The sequence below is a fragment of the Bos mutus genome, chromosome 11, assembly GCF_027580195.1.
Source record: "Bos mutus isolate GX-2022 chromosome 11, NWIPB_WYAK_1.1, whole genome shotgun sequence".
NCBI classification, from domain to species: domain Eukaryota; kingdom Metazoa; phylum Chordata; class Mammalia; order Artiodactyla; family Bovidae; genus Bos; species Bos mutus.
The window spans coordinates 82873616-82886628 of NC_091627.1; positions in this window are offsets into that span (position 1 = coordinate 82873616).

Here is a 13013-nt window from a genome sequence, read left to right on the forward strand (position 1 = left end):
TCCTATTAATAAGGGTAAGAGTAGGAAAATTTCCAAAAGACAAGGAGTAGTTGGGAAAAAATAAATGTCAGAATGTAGCTAAGATTGTATTAATTTATGCTTTAACATGAGTTTCTTGCATCTCATCAGTTAGTGTCAGTCAGTGTTAGTTGCTTAGTCATGTCCAACTCTTTGCGACCCCATGGACTATAGCCTACCAGGCTCCTCTGTCTGTAGAGTTCTCCAGGGGTCTTCCCTATCCAGGGAATGAACCTGGGTCTCCTGCATTGCAGAAAGATTCTTTACCCTCTGAGCCACTGACAAATCCTGAATCTCCTAGAGGATTGAAAAAAGAAAGTGTCGGGAACATTTTGTATCCTTTGCTGCTGCTGCTGCTGCTAAGTCACTTCAGTCGTGTCTGACTCTGTGAGACTCCATAGACGGCAGCCTGCTAGGCTCCCCCATCCCTGGGATTCTCCAGGCAAGAACACTGGAGTGGGTTTGCTAAATCTCTGCAAAATACATTGTGCACTGGTAGCTTAGTTTCCCATAGGTAAAAATTTATATGACATATTCCTTTTAGAATTTAGCACATGGAAATTTTTCTATTTCAAAAGAACTAATATATTTTATTTTTATCTGAAAATAAAAACCATAAAGCCTACTGTGTTAACCCTCCAGTACCCACATGGAGCTACCTCTCCCTTGAAACTCCCATGGCCTGCCTTTTTATATTTATATATTTTCTCATGGAGTAAGTCATTCATGTAATCATAAATATGAGAAGTACAATGAAAAGGGGCACAAAAATTCCTACTTTTCTGTCATTACTCCTATGTACTATTATCATTTTGCTCTCTAATACATATTTTTGGGTAGAAAATCTATAGTTTATAGAAAACTGGATTAACTAACTTGTGCATAGCATTTTATAACTAGATATTTTACTCAAAAACTTAATATACATACCATCTTGGATGCATCCAAGAGAATTATCCTGAGTAAAAATAATAAAATTTCCGATATTACATACTATGGGATTCCATTTATATAGTACTCTTGAAATAACAAAATCAGAGTTGCCAGGAATTGGTGTGGGAGGAGGAGGTAGGCGTGGCTATAGAAGATCAACAGCAGGGATTCTTGTGGTGATGGAACTGTTCTGTGTTTTGATAATGTCAATATTCTGGATAGTATACAGGATTATATTCTGTTTACTATTTATAATACACAGGATTATATTCCTAGTTTACTAGGATATTACCACTGGGAAAAATTAGGTACAGGGTATATGGACCATCTCTATAATATCTACAACTACATACAGATCTACAGTTATCTCAAAAAACGTGCATTAAAAAACATTCAGTGATCATCTCTTCATGTCAATAGCTATAAGTCAATATTTCAGTGACTGTCTATTCCACAGCTACCTTTATAATTTCTTATAAAGTTAACATTATAATTACCATACAACCAGCAATTTTGCTTCTAAATGCTATCCCAGCTGAAATGAATACTTCAATTGACACAAAACATTTTATACACAAACATTTAGAGATACTTGGTGCATCCTCACCAAAAACTGGGAAGGATCCAAATTTCCTTCAAGTGCTGAATGAGTAAATAAACTTTGGTATGTCCACGTGTTGAGCTATTGTTCATCAATTTAAGGATATGAACTATTGATACATGCTATTAATTAATTTTAAATACATTAAGTAAAGAAGCCAGACTCAAATGCTTGTATAACATCCCATTTATGTGACATTCTGCAGTAATAAAAACTATGGGGACAGATTGATGATTAAACATTGACTGAAGATAGGTGGTAAGTAGGGGGTTATGTGTATGTACAGATTGTCTGTATGAGAGAAATTTTGAGCAGTTGGTGAGACATGACATCTTGAAGGTTGAAAACCCAGCCACACGTTTGTTGAAATTTACAGAACCATCCAGAAAACAAAATGAATTTTGCTAAATAGTAATTTACATAGTATAGAAGATATAATTTATCTTAAAATATATAACTTACCTTAGAATATCCAATATAATTTCCCTTTAAAAATTCATGTAATAAGCAAAAAGTATCAGTGATTATAAAGTGAGCTATTTTATGAATTCTAGGATAGTTTTTCCAACTAAAAACATCAAGGGAAAAAACAAAGATCTATAACTTTATAATAACCTATTTTTTTTTCTATCTTTAAGAAAGAACTACTAGGAATAAATAATTTGACTGATGAATTTTAATATGACCAAGTTAACTTGATATGCCTGGGGAGTTTCTTGATATCTTGACTAAATAATAGAACTGATCATCAGATTATGTAATTAACTCAGTTACATTCTATTTTCCAGCCACACCACATGACTCTTAAAATAATATTTAAGAATACATTATTAAAACTTCTTGATTTAATAGTCTCCTTTTAAATCAGTTTTAGGCACTTAACCAGCTCTGTCCTGATTTACATGAACTATAGGTAAAAAGCTGGTTTTTTTCCTCTGGAAAAAAAATTAGAAAAAAATTTTTTAAAAGTTAGAATCTCAGTGCCTTGTTACATTAATGTTTTGTATATGGAATGACTATTTCAGATTATTTTGAAGGCATAGGAATGGATGCTGCTGCTGCTGCTAAGTCGCTTCAGTTGTGTCCGACTCTGTGCGACCCCATAGACAGCAGCCCACCAGGCTACCCTGTCCCTGGGATTCTCAAGGCAAGAACACTGGAGTGGGTTGCCATTTCCTTCTTCAATGCATGAAAGTGAAAAGTGAAAGTGAAGTCGCTCAGTCGTGTCCAATTCTTAGCGACCCCATGGACTGCAGCCTACCAGGCTCCTCCATCCATGGGATTTTCCAGGCAAGAGTACTGGAGTGGGGTGCCATTGCCTTCTTCGAGGAATGGATGCTAAATTATCCTAATGCTAATGAGGATACTCTGTTACTCTGATCAGGTAAAACTGTACTGTCGGATGACTTCCCATCAGGAAGTTGGAGCTCCCTTTTTATTTCAGAAAACTCAAAATCATGCCCAAATCTGATGCTGTAATGAAAAGAAAAATGAACCAGTGTGTTTTTCTGGCAAGTTTAAGGCAGTAACTATCCAGCTTTCACTGGGGGAAAATATGTCTTTTGCCATCAGCCCCCAATTCCAAGATTCACAAAAACACGTTTCCTGCAATTTCAGAGCTAATGAGCTTTCCATTATATTAATAAAGCTCTATACTTGAGAAGGTGAAAAAAAGTACTTCAAAATGGAGTATGAGGAAAACAAAGGTGAATTACATTGTGTGTTTACAAGTCCAAGGTATTGTTGAAAGCTGGCATTCCTTTATATTTATAAAGAATATGTTGATATTATATATAACAGTGGCATTATATATATAATATAATATATATATTATATATAACAGTGGCATTTAAAAACATGAAACTACATTACATTTAACATTAGTCATTTTCAAAATATGGAAGCTTAGCAACTAATACTGGTGCTTCTAACTGAATAGCTAATCAATATATGTAATAAATGTTAACGATATGAAGAAAAAGAAAAATACTTACACTTATTGACTGTGAACACACAAACATGCTGTTACTGTATAATATTATAGTAGGAAAAATTCAAAATCAGTGTTATATGACTGGCAAAAAATGAAAGTTCTTTGTTAGCTTTGTATACTTGTTCAACAATTAGCTGAGGTCGTAGTGTATAAACTCTTAAAAGTATTTCCTAACTAGGTGCAAATTTTATTTAAAAATAAAATTGAAAAAAAAAATAAGACCATCTGGTCCAACTTTCAGTATTGTACTTCACAATAAAAGTTATGTGATTGTGTCACTGTGTGGGTGTGTGATCCAATTATCAGTAAATTAAAATATCCAGTAATGGAAAAATGGTTATAAACATTTACATAAGTCCCTTGATGTTGGTAAACCGCTATAATTATTTTTTCAAATACTATTTCAAGTAAATAAAGGAGAGGTATCCATAAGCTTTATTTGAAATATGAGGACAATAATAAACAGGTCAAGAGAGAACATTGTTTGTGATGAGCACCAGATAGGATAATTCTATGTATTTTGAGTCTCAGGAAGAAGGAGGAGGAGGAGAGGATCAACAATTGAGAAATTTATGGCTGAGTATATTTAGCATGTGCTGCTGCTAAGTCACTTCAGTCGTGTCCGACTCTGTGCGACCCCATAGACGGCAGCCAACCAGGCTCCCCCGACCCTGGGATTCTCCAGGCAAGAACACTGGAGTGGGTTGACATTTCCTTCTCCAATGCATGAAAATGAAAAGTGAAAGTGAAGTCGCTCAGTTGTGTCCGACTCTTCGCGACCCCATGGACTGCAGCCCACCAGGCTCCTCCGTCCATGGGATTTTCCAGGAAAGAGTACTGGAGTGGGGTGCCATTGCCTTCTCCGTGATAATGGATAATGAATATATAATTTATGATTAAATAGAATTCAATTAAGGTAAGAGCTATCAAACTTAGGCCGGGTTTCTTCTTGAAAGGTTGAATCAAGGATGAAAACTGAATGAGAATTGGGCATATTTTTCTCATCCCACCTCTAATAGTTCAAACTGTACTCTCTGGAATTCAGCATGGTATGGGGGTGTTGAAAGAATTGGAAGACTAGAGTCAACTAGTGCAACCAGGGTGAGGTGCTCTTATTGGCCCTGTCCTGACAACAAAATACTGACTGAACAGGGAAGAATTCTTTCTGTCCTCCTGACTTTTAATCTCCAACTGCTATGCCATCTATTGGCAGAGCCTATTAAGATGGTTAATTGACTAAAGAAAAGTATAATTTATAAAGTCCTAACCAATGGCGACTTGATAGATGTTTAATTAGATTCTGGGAAAGAAGAGAAAGTTCAAATTTGTAGAGTATGTCTATATTATGGTAAAAATATTTCTATCATCATAGTTGCTTCCAAATATTGAACATGATGAAACAGTATGACAATGGTATTCAGCTATAATACTGATATGATTGATCTACATGATCTCAAAGTAGATAATGGTAAAATGTAGTAAAGTAATTAAGAAGTGATACGTTTTTAGTATTCATTTTATTTAGTGTAATTTAATTTTGTGTATGTAATTTAATTTTAAATAATGCCTGTTTAACAACCGGCTGTCAAAATTCCTAAAAATTTAACAGTTGGCTCTTGTGTTCTGGTATGTGTTACAGCTCACCTCTTATTCAGCTTAGTGATTCCTTTGAACAATGTTAATGCTCTAATAAGAACCAACTATCCTTAGTTGAGATGCACTCATTCTCATCCCCCCAAAAGACAAACTCTAATAGTCTCTTTCTCTCTCTCTCTGGGCAATGATAGTGCACTTCTTATTCAGTCACAGTTCTATACATATATGTGTGTGTGTGTGTGTGTGTCCGTGTGTGTATATATATATATATATGAGAAGATAAATAACAAATTGTAACATTAATAGCTCCCAATGACCCTTATGCATGATAATATAAGAAAGGAGGAGGTAAAAAGGGAATTAGTTAATATATACAAAAGTAAATTAGATAATACATACAAATTAGTTTTGTATGTAACAAGCAAAGATGACCTGTGTAGCTGCTACAATCCTTTTTACTGTAAATGGCCATGAAGTTGTAGTTGACATTTCTACCTTTCTTAACCCACTGGCCATTCCATTTTCTGTCAAGTCATAACCATACATTGTTGTAATCATTTACCTAGTGATTAATGGAAGATTTGCAATCTTCAGTGACCTTCTTCCCATTGATTTTCCGTTAGCTTTTATCATTTGATATGGAAGCAATAAGCATCTCAAAGAATTCCTAGTATTTCAGACAAAGCTGTTGTATAGCAAAAATCCATTTTTACTCTCAGTAATCAGGAAATATTATCCCTATTATCTCATTCTTCATCTATTGGTCCAGTGATATAGAGCCCCAAATGTCCAGGTGACAGTTTCAACTTTGAAATCAATAGAGCTATTATGTCTACCAATAAAACCCTTTCTCTCCTGATATTTAAGACCCCAAACTAGAAAAACTCAAGATTTCTCAGTCAGGAAAAAAAATCTTTGAATGGGTTATTAGGTATAATAACAATGAGAATCTCTCACTTCTTGATTTCTGTGAAAGTGTTAGTCACTCAGTCATGTCCAACCCCTTGTGACCCCATAGACTGTAGCCCACCAGGCTCCTCTGCCTTTGAGATTTCCCAGGAAAAAATACTGGAGTGGGTAGCCATTCCCTTCTCAAAAGGATCTTCCCAAACCAGGGATAGAACCCAGGTCTCCTGCATTGCAGGTAGATTCTTTACTGTTTGAGCCACCAGGGAACCCCCGTACATATGTACTATAGAATGGAAGAAATATAGCACATGTATAGGTTGCTAATTTAATTATAATCTTTATGCTGTAAGCTAGTACTCCAAAAATTCATGCCATTTATTTCATTTATTTATAACTGAGTCTCTAATAAGCTATTTTTAACTGTTCTGCTAGTCTAGCTCCTTCAGGACAATGGGTTCTATGATAAGACCAATGATTCTATGAATATGAACATTGCTGCACCTCTTTTGCAGTAAAATGAGGTCCTCAGTAATGAGAAACATTACGTAGAATACGCAAAGAATAAGGAATTCCATAAGCTCACAGATGATAATGTTGGCAGGAACAGAAAATTTATATCCAAAGTGCATGGCTCTTCTAATATCCTAGATCTCTAGTAAAATATTCCTATTGTATACTCTCCTCCTCTCATGTTCATGATCTCATTCCAAAAGTCTCAATAATCTTATTGTTACTTAATGAATAACTACATTAAATAGGAAACAATATTACTGAAGAGTCCCCCTTCTAGTCCTTTCCACCCTCCACACAAATTCACAGCTTTGACACACAGCAGCTTGGAGCAATAACTCACAAAGAGAATTTGCCACATGAAATCTAGTAGAAATATTTTAATAGATGCTAATGATCATGCATAAATGCTTAACTACTCATATATAGAATAGAGGGAACTATAAATATCATCTTAAATAAAGCAAAATGAGACAGCTTTTAATATTAAGGAATTGGGAGCATATGGTCTGTTTGCAAAATCTGGAAATGGCCTATTTAGGTCTAAAGGAAGAAATGAAGAATAGAATTGGCTTAAAAGTTTCTCTATCTGTGCCCTTATATGATTTTTCTTTCTTTTTGTCTTTCTAGATGGAACTACTGTTATTTTTATATTGAAAAATTTAATAGTGACAGATGGGCAAGAGCTTCATTAAATAATTAAATTATAATAGTGAAAGTTATATTTTCTTTAGAGGTGTACCTTTTCACAAAACAGCCCTCTCCATTCCCACTATGCCAGAGAAGAGTCCTGGGGAGGAAGGTGAAAATGATGAATAGAGGACAGAAAAAATTCCTCTTACACCTAGAATCATAGTTGAATACTTACTTTGGAAGAGTGATTGCAACTCTACCCTTCCTTTATGTTCTCTCTTGACTACCTGGCTTTGTAATGATTCTCCTACTAAATTAAGCAGAACATGTTTTCATGAACCTTGACTTTTAGGTTGAGCCAAGTGACTTACTTTGAACAGGAGGATAAAGTGGCAATAATAAGCTATGAGTTTCTAGCCCAGGCCTTAAGAGAGCTTGCTGGTCTGTGCTCTCTCTTGCACTTCTGCCATGACCACGAGAACAGATTTCTCTGTTGGTTCATGGAGGATGAGAAACTTTTGGGGATAGAGCCTTTCTAGCACAGCTAAGTCTAGTTCAGCTTATCTGCAGATAAACAAGCTAAATAGATGCTTGTTGACATTATGTGTTTGTTATGCTGTGCTTTTGTGGCAATAGATAACACACAAATTTAATGATAGAGTACATTCAAAGTAATTTCACTAAGATACAGAATGAGAGAACAGAAAATAAGAAAGCTTACCTTGAAAAAAATAATTCTACTTCAAAGATGATAATACCAAAGTCATCTCAGGGTTAAAACATCTCTCAGGAAAGAGATTCTGAAAACTCTGAGTAACTGTGGCTCTGTGGAAGTTCCTTCTGTAGGTGAATCCAGTCCACAGTGTTTCAGTTTATGTCTTCTTGCCATCAAGGATTTCAAATCAAATTGACTAAAGCCCTTCTTTCAGAAACTATTTTCAACATGTAAAGGAAAATAATTTTAAGTAACAACTTAAATTGTTTTTCAAGAATCTGTAAAACTCTACATTGCAATAGTTAAAAGCTGACAGATGACATCAATTTAATTTAGAAAATATTTCTTGAATATTTTTGGAAGGTGTATACATGGGCTCATTAAAGGACAGAAATGGTATGGACCTAACAGAAGCAGAAGATATTAAGAAGAGGTGGCAAGAATACACAGAAGAACTGTACAAAAAAGATCTACATGACCCAGATAATCACAATGGTGTGATCACTGACCTAGAGCCAGACATCCCGGAATGTGAAGTCAAGTGGGCCTTAGAAACCATCACTACGAACAAAGCTAGTGGAGATGATGGAATTCCAATTGAGCTATTTCAAATCCTGAAAGATGATGCTGTGAAAGTGCTGCACTCAATATGCCAGCAAATTTGGAAAACTCAGCAGTGGCCACAGGACTGGAAAAGATCAGTTTTCATTACAATCCCAAAGAAAGGTAATGATAAAGAATGCTCAAACTACTGCACAATTGCACTCATCTCACATGCTAGTAAAGTGATGCTCAAAATTCTCCAAGTCAGGCTTCAGCAATACGTGAACCGTGAACTTTCATATGTTCAACCTGGTTTTAGAAAAGGCAGAGGAACCAGAGATGGAATTGCCAACATCTGCTGGATCATGGAAAAAGCAAGAGAGTTCCAGAAAAACATCTATTTCTGCTTTATTGACTATGCCAAAGCCTTTGACTGTGTGGATCACAATAAACTGTAGGAAATTCTGAAAGAGATGTGCATTCCAGACCACCTGACCTGCCTCTTGAGAAACCTGTATGCAGGTTAGGAAGCAACAGTTAGAACTGGACATGGAACAACAGACTGGTGCCAAATAGGAAAAGGAGTACATCAAGGCTGTATATTGTCACCCTGATTATTTAACTTATATGCAGAGTACATCATGAGAAACACTGGGCTGGAAGAAGCACAAGCTGGAATCAAAATTGCCGGGAGAAATATCAATAACCTCAGCTATGCAGATTATACCACCCTTATGGCAGAAAGTGAAGACCTAAACAGCCTCTTGATGAAAGTAAAAGTGGAGAGTGAAAAAGTTGGCTTAAAGCTCAACATACAGAAAACTAAGATCATGGCATCCGGTCCCATCACTTCATGGGAAATAGATGGGGAAACAGTGGAAACAGTGTCAGACTTTATTTTTCTGGGCTCCAAAATCACTGCAGATGGTGACTGCAGCCATGAAATTAAAAGACGCTTACTCCTTGGAAGGAAAGTTATGACCAACCTAGACAGCATATTAAAAAGCAGAGACGTTACTTTGCCAACAAAAGTCCATCTAGTCAAAGATATGGTTCTTCCAGTGGTCTTGTATGGATGTGAGAGTTGGACTATAAAGAAAGCTGAGCACCGAAGAATTGATGCTTTTGAACTGTAGTGTTGGAGAAGACTCTTGAGAGTCCCTTGGACTGCAAGGAGATCCAACCAGTCCATCCTAAAGGAGATCAGTCCTGTGTGTTCATTGGAAGGACTGATGTTGAGGCTCAAACTCCAATACTTTGGCCACCTCATGCGAAGACCTGACACATTGGAAAAGACCGTGATGCTGGGAAAGATTGAGGGCAGAAAGAGAAGGGGATGACAGGATAAGATGGTTGAATGGCATCATCAACTTGATGGACATGGGTTTGGGTGGACTCTGGGAGTTGGTGATGGACAGGGAGGCCTGGCGTGCTGTGGTTCACAGGGTTGCAAAGAGTCGGACACGACTGAGAGACTGAACTGAACTGATACTCTTGTTAACCATGTCTTATTGATGAAACTGAGGGCCCTTAAAGATTAAGCAACATGACTAAAATTGCATAGTAGATAACAGACCAGGGATTTGAACTTAATTTTATGACTCTAAGTCTACTTAGAAATCCTTTGCCAAAGAAACTTTACAGAATGAAACAGCGTACTATCTTTAGCCCTGCATTCTGTATCATGTTTTTAGTTCAAATAGCCTTCTTACATAGAAGAGAGCCTTATGAGCAAATTAAATTAATAGAGTAACTTTGGGTTTTCTTTTGGTTCTTAGGGTAAATATGCAACCTAATCTTAACAAAATATCCAAAAGAAAACTTTTTTAGGATATTAAGTGTTTTTGTTTTGACATCCTTTCAAGAGAAACTTCATTATTCATATAAAGAAACAATAGTTATTTGAAAGAAATCATCTTTAAAAATAGTAATGAATATGCCTAATATTTATTCATCACATTATTATATGCCAGGTGCTATGCCAAGAATTTTATAGGTATCATCATAATTCTATCTCATAACATTTCTAAGATTTTATCATTCACAATATTCACTTTAAAGGTGAATACATTCAGACATAGAGAGGGAAAATAACTTGTCTAAATACACATAACACAAAAACAGTAAACTTTTCATTTGAACCCATGAACTCTGAATCAGGAATACATGCTTTAAATCATTAGACTACGCTCTAAAGAGTGCATCTCAATATCAGAAAGGTCTTTTGTTGGTGATATTCCTACAAGTGGCTGTTCAATTTGAACACACTAGAACAAGTTCCATTGTTATGCCTAGGAAAGTCTGTTAGAAATGTAAGGTGTAAAGTAACTGATACGGAAGATGGGGTAATAAGGAGACAATGATGTTCAGTTTTCTCAGAGAATATAGCAGGAGCGTATTAAAAAGCAGAGACATCACTTTGTGGACGAAGGTCCATGTAGTAAAAGCTATGGTTTTTCTAATAGTCATGTATGGATGGGAGAGTTGGACCACAAAGAATATGAGTGCCTAACAATTGATGCTTTCAAATTGTGGTGCTGGAGAAGACTCTTGATAGTCCCTTGGACAGCAAAATCAAACCACTCAATCTTAAAGGAAATCAACGCTGAATATTCACTGGAAGGACGGAGGCTGAAGCTCCAATACTTTGGTCACCCTAGGCGAAGAGCTACTCATTGGAAAAGACCTTGATTCTGAGAAAGATTAAGGGCAAGAGAAGAAAGGGGTGACATAGGATGAGATGGTTGGATGGCACCAGTGACTCAAAGGACATGAGTTTGAGCAAATTCAGGGAGATAGTGAGGGACAGGGAAGCATGGCATGCTGCAGTCCCTGGAGTTCAAAGAGTTGGACATGACTGAGCGACTGAACTACATAGAAGGAGAGCTCTCTTAGTGGTGGTACCTTGGTGAAGATTTGGAAAGCGACTAGTTAATGTGAATTCACGATATTTAGTGTTACATTGTGTGTGATCTGAAATCTTCTGTTTTTCCTAAAAAAATCAATTAAAAATCACATCTCTCTTTAATCCATTGGTAAAGGGAAAAAGTGGAGGCGGGGATAAAATGACTTAATATTGTGTCTTCTAACAGTTTAAGGCCTAGGTAAAATGGGCCTGCAGTGATATTTAGATAGCAGTGGTATGGCTCTGTTTTAAAGAGGTAGTTCCTTACATAATTAAGACCCCTGGAATATGTCTGTCCTTTTGCAACCTCAGGAAACATTTTTCTCTTAAATTTTCGTTCTGTTTTTATCTTTTGGTCAATATTAAATGCAAAATTGGTCAGCTTTCCATTGTTAATGTTGACTGCTATGTATTTCAAATTCTTCCTTCTAATAATGTTATTATTCACAGAAAATCCAGAATGAACTCTGAAAAACCTAAATAACATCCTGTCGGTCTCATAGTTTAAAACTTTTGGCTTCCCATTGCTCTTGCAATGAAATTGAACGTCTTCACAAGGTGAATTAGACCTTACTCTTTCTCTGATTTTATCTCATGATCCAATCACACTGGTCATTCATGGAAACACTGAAATGTGGTCCCATCTCTGGCCCCTTACCCACGCTGCTCCTTCTGCTTGGAATGCTGTTTCCCCAGAAGATGGGCTCTTCTCTCATTTCTTTCAGGTCTCTTCTCAAATGTCTTTCCAATAGAAATGTCTTCCCTGAGGACTCTTCCCTAAAATAATGCCTCCCTTTGTCAATTTTGACATTGTCCTGCTTTATTCAGTGTACTTATTATTGCTTAATATTATCGGGTCTCCCCCTCTCATAATGTAAATAGCATGAAAGAAGCATTTCTTTTGGTTTGTCCTGCTGTATCTCCAGTGTGGATAATCTAGACCAAGCATTCTTCGTCATTCAGTTGCTGTGAACCCAACATCAGATGTTTTTAAGTAAGCCTATTTCAAGGTTATGTAAGGCTATAGCTATTGTGTGAAAAGATTATGGAAGGAGCAGAAAAAAAAATCAACATGTGAGAGGCACCTCTCTAAAGAATATGTCTAAATAATTATTGTTTATGGTTATTTACCCATGTTATTAACAATGATGATGATGATGGTGGTTGTAAAATAAATAGAATATAACGTTTATGTAGCACTCATTATAGTGTAGGCATTGTTCTAACTGCTTGTCATATATTATCCATACTCCCTTGTGATGGTTGCGATTGCCACACATTTTATATAGAAGTAAGCTGAGGTCACAGAGTTAGGAAAAGGCAGAACCACAATTTGATACACAGTGGTTTTGTTATCAAGAGCCTATTTTCGGAACCACTGCCTGATGAGAACCTTACCATTTTCCAAAAGAAACTCCTAACTTGACCTGCAAAAGCCAATGACTTCAATTTTTAAAATATTTCTGAAACACCCAAACAAATGCAAGGAGGAAGTGGGTTGTGAAAGTAGACACCTTCCATGATGCCAGTGTATCCATATATTTTTCCCCGCAGCAGAGCAAGGACTTAGATCGGCTCCTAAGGAGCTTCCTTCACTCCCATCCCAGGACGTTCTCCCTCGTCTTTTCCCCCAGGATTTGGTATGTTCTAGAAATTT